Source organism: Trichosurus vulpecula, chromosome 9 (genome assembly GCF_011100635.1).
Source record: "Trichosurus vulpecula isolate mTriVul1 chromosome 9, mTriVul1.pri, whole genome shotgun sequence".
In the NCBI taxonomy this organism is placed as follows: Eukaryota; Metazoa; Chordata; class Mammalia; order Diprotodontia; family Phalangeridae; genus Trichosurus; species Trichosurus vulpecula.
The window spans coordinates 16,030,482-16,040,800 of record NC_050581.1 but is presented as its reverse complement, the minus strand read 5'-3'; the positions used below and the strand labels follow the sequence as shown (position 1 = coordinate 16,040,800).

Below are 10,319 nucleotides of genomic sequence, written 5' to 3'. Positions count from 1 at the left end.
GATTGGGGGGGTGGGGGAGAGAGAAGTTACAACAAATATTGGAGCCATTTTATCGTCGGCTAAGGCCTGTGTGAGCTTGTTACGGTGTCAAGGGGCGGGGGGCAATAAACAGCCGATTTTCGTCCCGAGACTACTTGCCCATGCTCCCCTTTGTCCCGCTTCTCCAGCGGCGGCACTTTCAGCCGGTCAGAATCAGGCACTACGCCCAAAGCAGAGGTTTCACAGGGGCCTGAGACTGGACAAGGGAGAAAAGCCTTTTATATTTTCTAATACCTTATTTATCCCTCGCCTTCCGGTTTGAGTTGCCCTTCTAAAAAAAAAATCTTCCACGTTCCGCAGTTGGAAAACTTTGGACCCGGGGAGGGGGGGTGGGGTCTGGAGACGCACTAGAGTCGGAGCCAGTCAGCTTCGGCAGGTCACAGGGTCAGGCCTTCGGCTGGGGGAAGAGGAGGAGGGAAGCACAGAGAGGAGGAGAGGGCGGACTGCTACCTCCGCTGGCGGGTGGGCTCAAGTGGAAGCAGCTGATTCCCCCTGCCCCCTCTTTTCCGTTTTAGCGCATTGCCTTGGGGATAAGTGTAGCTCCCTCCCCTCCTTTCCTTTCTCTTTTTCGGCCCCTAGCCGCGGAGGCGGCGCAGCAGGAGAGAAGGACACTGGCTGCCAGCACGCACAGGCCGTGCTATTTGCTGCCCGCGACGTCTCCTCCCTACTTCGCCACTTTGCCGGCCGCCCGTCACGCCAGGCCACGCAGCGCCGCTCAGGTGAACCTCAACTGCGTTGGTGAGTTGCCCGCTTCCCTCTCTCCTGCCCCGGGCTTCGGCAGCGTGGAAGCACAGACTCGGCAGAGAGCCTTGCACGTTCCTCCTGGAGTCAGGGACTCTGCTACCGGGCGCTGACTTAGCCTGTGAGCAAGCTCTACCTCGGCTCCTTTCTTGCGGGAGAGACAGCGCTTTGGGCTGCCACCGAGAGGGCTGCGGAGCTATCTGAAGCTGGGTGTAGGCCGGGCTTGAGAAGGGCCTTGCAGAGAAGGGGAGGGGAGTTGGAGGGGCCGGGGAACCTACTGTTATAGGGTCACACAGGCCTACCACGAACTCATCTCCTTCCCACATAACAGGGTCTTTATCTGCTTGGGACTTTGGGGTTGGAGGGTTTTGACAAAAAAATCTCCGTTTTCTAATCGCGCCCCACCCGTACTTGGGAAATTTGTTGCCCTTGCTGAATTTTCTGATCCCTCAGCCGATAATGTTTATGCATTTTACCTTTCTTAAATGTAAGGTTTGTTGATACTTGATTTTTCCTTAGTATAATTGAGGTTCGTGGTTTTTTTTTTTAACGGGGGAGGGGAAATCACGTTAGTTTATTAAGTCTGTTATTCAGAAGCACAAGTGGAATTTGCAAATCCAGTTAGTTGAACTTCTTCATTTCTTGCTTTCCTAATACCTTAACTCTCCCCTCCCATAATGCTATTCCTTTTCAGTGCATTTCCTTTCGTTCAGACACTTAAAACAGACGGGAGGGAGGAGGAGTGCGGGCCTTCTTGGTGGGTGAATTGGTCACATGAGCTCAGTTCCCACAAACTTCTACATAATAGTAAAACCTAGAGGGGAACAAAATCCAAAGCCAAATTATGGTCATTTTTTTAATGGAAAGGTGTCTTCATTAAGTAATAGTTACCCAGAAGTTATTTCATGCTCTCCCACACCCAGAAAAACAAGCCTCAAAGATGGGGGAAATTATCCAAAAATTGCTTCAACCTAGGAAATGCTTGAGATTTTTATTTCATTGAGGGTTCTTGGTAGTTTTGTACTTTTCCTATTTGAACTTAATACACTACCCCAAACCAGACGGATCCTGTTAACCTCAAAACTTGACCTCTTCTTTGAAAACATGTACTGTATTCCTAGATAAATGATAACCAGGACCTCAACTTAGAAAGACTTCCGGTTACCCTTACGCTGAGGAAAATTGTTTACTTTTATGCCAAACAAAACTTTTTCTCCCCCCTCCCATTTTTCCCTAATTGTGCTTTATGATTGATGGCAAATGGACATTTAGGTGTATGGGAAAATATCCAAGAGAATATAGCAGATGAGTTAGGATTGTATTAGAGCAGAGATCAGACAATTCAAAAACTTCTCAAACAGGCTAGGAAAGCACATGCACTTTGCCTTCCTTTCCTCTCGACTCCACTGGCTTCGATCCCAAATTTTGAAATTGCTTAATTGATGTCCTTAGACTTTTCAAGTAAAGTCGCTATTTTCCCCGAGAGGTTATGGAGGCACTTGTGTTTTGTCTTACTTTTTCCATCTTCGTTGTCATTTTGATCCTAAATTTTGAAGCTTTGAAAATCAAGTTGAAATATATTTTCCAAGACTCCGTTCCTTTCGAGATCCATCTGCTACTGCATGTAATAAAGTATCTGTGCATCCTTTTACTGCCCTGGCTAGTTAGAAGAGTATGGAACCAAGGACAGAGTCTGCTGGATTGCTTGCTGCCTCCGTAATTCTGAGGTATATCTATATACATTCATTTACAAGGTAAAACTCTACCTCAGTTCATTTGTCCCCTTTTTTGTGTGACTTGCCAGCATTCAAGATATTCTTGAGGTACAGAAGAGTAGAATGTTAAATTACATTGTTCTTTATAATAGTGCTGTCCATATGAAGATATTATATACCCATCTACCACCACCCAGTCATTTTCCCATGGATATTTTCCTGTAAATCAAAAGTTCCATTTGCCATCATTCATAAAACTTAGTTGCACAGTTGGGATTGGGGGGTGGGGTAGGAAAAGTGTTCTATTTGGCATAAAAGTAAACAACTTTCCTCATAATGAGGAGGAAAGGAAGTCTTTCTAAGTTGGGATCCTGGTTATCATTTATTTGGGAATATTATACATAGTTTAAAAAGAGGAGATCAAGCTTTGAGGTTAACAGTGTCCGGTTGGTTTGGGGTAGTGAATTCACTTCAAATAGGAAAAGATAGAGATGTGTATATCTACATCTTTTGAACTTCCGCATTAGACTATGAGCTCTTTGAAAGCAAAAACTATGTTTTACCTTTCTTTTTGTTCTTGGTGCTTAGCACAGTACCTGGAATGAAAAAGGCCATTAATAAATGCTGGTTGACTAACTCTCCCTTGGGCAGAGATTGCTGTGATCAAGAAGTTGATAATCCTGTTAAAATATGCTTGTTCCTTTGAGGGTGATTGACAGTCGAATTGGGACAAGTAGTAGGTAAGAGTCTCACTGCCTATGAGGCTTAACCTTTCCTGATTGTCCCCTACATAATGCAATCTGAGTTTTGAGGCTTCAGATTGAGAGCAGAGTAGGAACCGGGATTTACAAAGGAAACCATCTGGAGCAAAATGAAATAGATATTTACAAATTCTCACCGGAATACTGAAGCTTTTGCAATTTTTGGATTCTAGGTGGAGTCTTCCTTTGTTCTAGATTCTAGAGTATCTCTAACTCAGAGAAAGTAATGCTAACAGGGCCAAGGTCTACAGCTTCTTATATCCAAAGGGACCAGTTAGATTTTTTTTTTCCCAAAGAGAGGCCTTGAAACAGTATGTACATATGAGTTGTTAATAATGACAGCATATTTCAGTGAATAAAGAACTGGCCTCTCAGAATCAGGAAGACCAGAGTTCACATTCTGCCTCTGACATTCTGATTGTGTGACTCTAAGCAGGCTGTCACTTGATCTTTCAGTGCCTTTAACAACTCTTGAAGACTAAGGTGAAAAAGAGTTGTTGATCTACATTGGTAGGAGTTTCCTCACCCTAGAGCTCCCTATACCAATGAAATCATAGATCTAGTCCTTATCCATATAATTATTATTATTATCATCACTACTATTGACACTGATTATAAGCCTGGGCAACTAGGTGGTGCATAGGACACTGGGCTTGGAATCAAAAAGACAGACTCATGTTCATGAGTTCAAATACAGTGTCAGAGGCGTACTAGCTGTGTGACCCTGGGCAAGTCACTTTTTTTTGCCTCAGTTTTAACATCCGTAAAATGAACTGGTGAAGGAAATAGCAAATCACTGTGGTGTCCTCGCCAACAAAACTCCCAAATAGGGACATGAAGAGTTGAGCACTACTGAAACAATTCAACAACTTAACCCTTATTCTAACTAGCTTATTGTCCTGGGGGAGCAAGAAACAGTATCTAGCTTTTAACCTACTTACTCAACAAGTATGCCTTGGTTGCTTGACAAGATAATGTAGTCACTTTTGTATGTGAAGGTCTGCATATATTTATATCCCAAAGTATTATGTGGGCTCTTACTGAAGGATTAATGTCTTTTGGAGCTCCTAGACACTAAGATTATAAAGGCCTTTCCTCATAGTTTGTAATGTTTTAAGAAGAAGACAAAACATTGGTATCACACCGAAAATTATTTTCAATTATTGTAATGGATTTTAAATTAGAAAGCAGACTTTTTTGTTTCTTTAATTACAGGCTTTTAACACTTTAAACTTATTTTTGAGGTTGAAATAGAAAATAAGCTACTGATACTTTGTTTTCATAACATAACAAACATGAAGAATCCCAGATTTTAGACCATCCACAACTAGATAAATAATAACTAGCACTTACATAGTACTTTGAGGTTTATAAAGTACTTTACGAATATCATCTCATATGATCCTGATAACAGTCTTGGGAGGTAGGTGTTATTTTTATTTTACAGAAGAGGCAACTCGGGCAAACAAAAGTTATGTGACTTACCCAGGGTCATACGGTTAACAAGTGACTCATGGTAGATTAGAACTCAGGTCTTCCTGACTCCAGGTCTAGCATTCTAAACCACTTAAGTCACCTCAGATTATGTACAAATATTAAGTGAAGATTGGTATACTTACATGAGAGCTCTTTCTTCAATGACCAGTGAATCTATGACTAGAAGAACTGTTTCTTATCTATATGGACAGTCTTACTAAAAATAAAATCTGAAGACATAAAAGTTGTTCTCTTCAGAGTGGCATATATAAGAGTTGGCAGATTCGGTTTCATCATGTGTCCAAGGACAAGAAATGTTTTCTAGAATATATTGTCATCTGACCTTGTATTGTTTATAATATATACATAAAAGAATATCACAAAGGTAGTTGTAAAAGATCAGAAATAGAGGACATATATAGAATATGATAGAATTCTGTAAATTAAGTATTTGTGGTCTGTCACCATGGATAAATCTTTTAATGGCTCTATCTCAGTTTTCTCATCAGTAAAATGGAAATAATAATATGTGTAGCACCTTCCTCACAGATTTGTGGTGAGGCTCTAATGGGATAATTTATGTAAATAGCTTCACGATTTTTCAAAGTTCCTTATAAATACTGGTTATCGTTCTTCCATTTATTAAAGATGGCTTCAGTGTCAAGGTTGGCATAGTGAAGAGATCTTGGCAAAATATGTTGTAAGAAGTGATAGGACATTAAGAAATGAAAGGCTAGAGGCTTATATAGATTACTTAAAAGCTGTGCAGTAAGATCATTGATCTGTTTAGAGCAAAGGTCAAAATTAACACCTTATTAGAAAAGGGGATAAAGATAAAAAGAGGATACCACTTAAAATTGCATGAACTACAACCAACCTATTTAAACAAATGTTGATGCTACAAAATGGGAAGTAGATAGAAGTAAAGACATTAATCCTGATTGTCAGTCTTTGTTAAATACATTTAACAAATATAAAGCAGTTACTACAGTGAGAAGACCAAATCTATCTGTCAACCAACAGACATTTTTTCTCTTTGTCAAGTAGCATAAGGTAGCTGTTGAAGACAGCTTTGGTTTAGAATACAAGCTGAATTACAAAGCTTTAAGGGGACAAGAAGAGATAGCAAAAATCAGTTGAGGTGAAAATGAGATAGCTTGTTATGATAATGAATATCATATCACCCTGATAGCACTTAGAGATGAAACTAGAAAGAAGAAAACAATAATTCTGAAATGGAACAGTAGCAGTAGAATTACCACATTTGAATTCTAATACTTCAGAACTACATGAGGAAGTTCAGTTGTTTTCACTTACATGCAATTCTTTGTGACCCCATTTGGGGTTTTCTTGGTAAAGATAATGGAGTGTTTTGCCATTTTCTTTTCCAGCTCATTTTGTAGACAAGGAAACTGAGGCAAACCAGGATTAAGTGACTTGCCCAGGGTCACATAACTAGTCTGAGGCCAGATTTGAACTCATGAAGATGAGTATTTCTGACTGCAAGCCTGAAACACTATCCAGTACTTCACTTAGCTGCATATGATGAAGTAGAAATCACCAAACATAAGTAAAATTTGTGCTAGAGGAAAACAGTTTTAAAGACAGTACTGAATTTTCAATATATCAGCAAGTATTTTTTAAACAGCTGTTATGTGTCAGATATTGTGTCAGGCTCAGAAATATGAAGATTTCGAAAGAATGGAAAATACCATGGGTGCAATTATTATCCCACCCAAACTTCTCCATCTGCTTTTACAGGGTTAGTTTCAGCCACAGTGGTCTCCATTCCCAACCCCAAAAGACTGGGGTCCAAAAAGTACATACACTACCAATGTCCACATAGTTCCGCTCTGTTTCCAATGGCCATTTATCCCCCACTATGTATTTTCTCTCCTCAGACTCCTTATATCTGTTCTGGAGGCCAAAGTGCAGGAGACACACTGTTTCCAAATCAATAGAATTTAGTATGGAGCCTGCAGCTCCTACAATGTTAAGGGTTTTAGCAACTTGAATCAGTGCTGGCCACAAAATCTTTGAAAGGATATGTCATCTACCGAGGGATTGACTCTGAGGGCAGGACGTGCAATGGGACCTGAGCTGGAACTTGAAGAGCAGTAGTCAAAAAGAGATTGGCTGAGAGCTTTGTAGAGTGTCAGTAGCAGCAAGGACAGTGTTCAGTAGCAACAGTAGGATGTGACTAGCTTATTCTTTTAAGTAATCGCACCATGGGTTTCAGACTCACTTCGTAGGAGGAGGCAACATGGGCAGATGACAAGTACCAGACTCAGAGGACCTATGTTCACAATCTGACTTCCACTTAATATTGATGTGACTTTGGACAGATCACTTAACTTCTGTTGTCCTCAGTTTTCCCATCTGTAAAATTAACTAGATTAATTCTAAGGTTCCTTCCACCTTTACATTTATGATCTTATGATCAAGTATTTATTGAGTGCCTTCTGTGTGTCAGATACTGTACTAGGTGTTAGGAATTCAAGTACAAAGAAGAAAATCTATCAGTAAATATTGCCCCATATGCTTCCTTTCGTATTTGTTAGTCAACAAGTATTTGTCTTCATCTCTATCAAATCTTCATGAAACTGGTCTGTTAATAAATCACAGGTATCATTAATGAAAATATGAGAAGGAAATAGGTGATTCTTTAAGTAGACCCTATCCTCATAGAGATGAATTGGTTAAAAGATGGAAAATGCAAAATTCCACTGTCCTTTTTGCTGGTCACAAAAAGTACATTTGATTCTGTGTAAAGGAAAAATAGCCTTGCAGGCTTTCTAACAAAGTCTGATTCATGAATGTGTTGAGATGATTGAAAAAAAATTCCTTAATAGTTGCAATTACAAGCATAGCCATTCACTAATTCTACAGTTATCAATATATTTCATCAAGGCATAAAACAAGGAGATATTTCTTAAAATTGTTCCTGTCTATTATGGTGGACAATCTTGTGCATGGAACTTTGTACATGGTTCTATGCAAAGGGATTCCCTATAGATGATGAGATTCTATAAATTTTCTTGTTTGTGGATGATGCACTGATTACATCAACTTAGCTGCAATTATGTAAGATTTAGTGTACTGCCAATGATTTGTGCACAAAACATGGCACAAAAAATGAAAGTGTTTATAAACAAAAATTCATATAGTAAGAGTGAAGTCATAGTAGAGTGAAAGATCACAGGTGGACAGACAGATATACAAATAAAATGTAGCACGAGTACCCCAAAAGAATTAGAAGACCTGGAGGAAGACTTTCAGCATGTTGGGTAGCTCTTTTGTGAAAGATGTTAACAAAAATTGCACATGATGAAGAAGTAGAGGCAGCTAGGTGGTATAGTGAATGAGTGCTGGACTTGGGAGTCAGAAAGACCTGAGTTTGAATTCAGTCTCAGACACTTACTATCACTTAACTGCTGCTGCCTCAGTTTCCCTGTCTGTAAAATGGTGTTACTAATACAACCCACTTCAGAGGGTCATTGTGAAGATCAAATGAGAAAGAAAACCATGTATAATGCTTTGCAAACAATAGAGTGCTATATGAATGTAAGCTGTTATTATTACATGCTAATGAAATAATGTATTAATTGAACTACTAAACCTCCAGACTGTATATGTCTTTATTCCCTCTCCTTTGCTTTAAAGAAAAATAAAATTCTTAAAGATACCCAGAAATCCAGTTCACTAAAGTGGAAAAAGTGACTTCTTCCCATTTAATACTTGTATTTGTTGTCATCTCCACATTTCCTTTACTCCTGTGTTTTTAAAGGTCCATATTAAAAAAATGGGAGCTGCCATTTCTACTGCCCTATTTCTGATTCTTTCCAACTTTTTCTACTTCTTCTCTATCTAGTAAGTTGACAGTAAGAAATGCAAGAAAAGAAGTGGTTTGGAGACTGGGAAAAAATAATATCTATGTATTCGGCAGCTGGTGGAAGAAAGTAAATCAAGTTGCCTTTTTAGATTTTAGGCTTTTCTAGAACTTAGGTACTGAGTATTCTTTTAGTGGATGTAATGTTGAGTGCCTTGCACATTACAAATGTTCAGGAAAAACCAGATTGTTTGTTATAGATAATACAGAGACAATAATCTGGAAAAATGATTAGATGATGATGAAATTTTAAAACAAATTTTATCTTTTTTTTTGTCTACCAAAGGAATAGTGCTAGTGCTATGATATGATAGTCTGTAATTAACTGTGGCTACAATGCCTTGAAATGCTGGTGTGCTTTTTGTGGAGAGGATTTTAAATTTTTTTTTTTAATTTCTTTATTTATTTTTAGTTTACCACACACGGTTCTACATATTTTTGAGTTCCAGATTTTCTCCCCTCTCTCCCCCCTCCCTCCCCAAGACGGCATGGAATCTCATATAACTGTCATGTATAACTTCGCATTGAATTAATTTATGAACTAGTCAAGTCGTGGAGAAGAATTTTGACCAATGGAATGAATCATGAGAAAGAAGAAACAGAACCAAAAAAAAAACCCAAAAACAAAAACAAAAAAGAAGCAAAAAAGGCAAGCATTTAGTGCGCCTCGATCTATATTCAAACTTCGCAGTTCTTTCTCTGAATGAAGATAGCATTCTCCATCGTGAGTCCCCTGGAGTTGTCCTTGCCCCTTTAGGTTGCTGAGAGAAGCGCATTATGTCAGGGTTGGTCCTCACGGAATCCACATATCTGTGGCTGTGCACAACGTTCTCCTGGCTCTGCTCCGCTCACTCAGCATTATGTCGTGTAGGTTTTTCCAGGTTGTTATGAAGTCTGCATCATCCCCATTTCTTATGGCACAATAGTATTCCATCACCTTCATATACCACAGCTTGTTCAGCCATTCCCCAATAGATGGGCATCCCTTTGATTTCCAGTTCTTAGCTACCACAAAAAGAGCTGCTATAAATATTTTTTACATATGGGTCCTTTTCCCGCTTGTGTGATTTCTTTGGGATACAACCCTAGAAGTGGTATTGCTGGGTCAAAGGGTATGAACATTTCTATAGCCCTTTGGGCATAGTTCCAAACTGCTCTCCAAAATGGCTGGATCAGCTCACAACTCCACCAGCAATGCAACAATGTTCCAATTTCTCCACATCCTTTCCAGCATTTATCATTTTCCTGTTTTGTTATTTTAGCCAATCTGACAGGAGAGATGTGGTATCTAAGAGTTGTTTTGATTTGCATTTCTCTAATCAGTAGTGATCCAGAGCATTTTTTCATATGCCTGTAGATAGCTTTAATTTCCTCTGAAAACTGCCTGTTCATATGCTTTGACCATTTCTCAATTGGGGAATGGCTTGTATTCCTATGTATTTGGCTCAGCTCCCTGTATATTTTTAGAGATGAGGCCTTTATCAGAGATACTAGTTGCAAAGATTTTCTCCCAATTTTCTGCTTCCCTCCTAATTCTTGTTGCATTGGCTTTTTTTGTACAAAAACGTTTCAATTTGACATAATCAAAATTATCCATTTTGCATTTTGTAATGCTCTCTATCTCTTGTTGGGTCATGAATTCTTTACTTTTCCACAAATCTGATAAGTAAACTATTCCTTGCTTTCCCAAATTACTTA

General features: G+C 39.2%; 1 protein-coding gene across 3 annotated transcripts in view; it reads left to right on the top strand.

Annotated features, from left to right (window-relative positions):
* Window positions 1-439: 439 nt before the first annotated feature.
* Window positions 440-10,319, top strand: part of ACO1 (aconitase 1) — a 143,432-nt gene continuing 133,552 nt past the window's right edge. The window contains exon 1 of one of the 3 annotated variants that reach the window (XM_036737792.1): window positions 440-777. The gene's annotated coding sequence lies outside the window, so the exon portion shown is untranslated. Of the gene's footprint in view, window positions 778-844; window positions 902-10,319 lie in introns of those variants that run through there. The other 2 variants (XM_036737794.1, XM_036737793.1) reach the window with 2 other exon arrangements.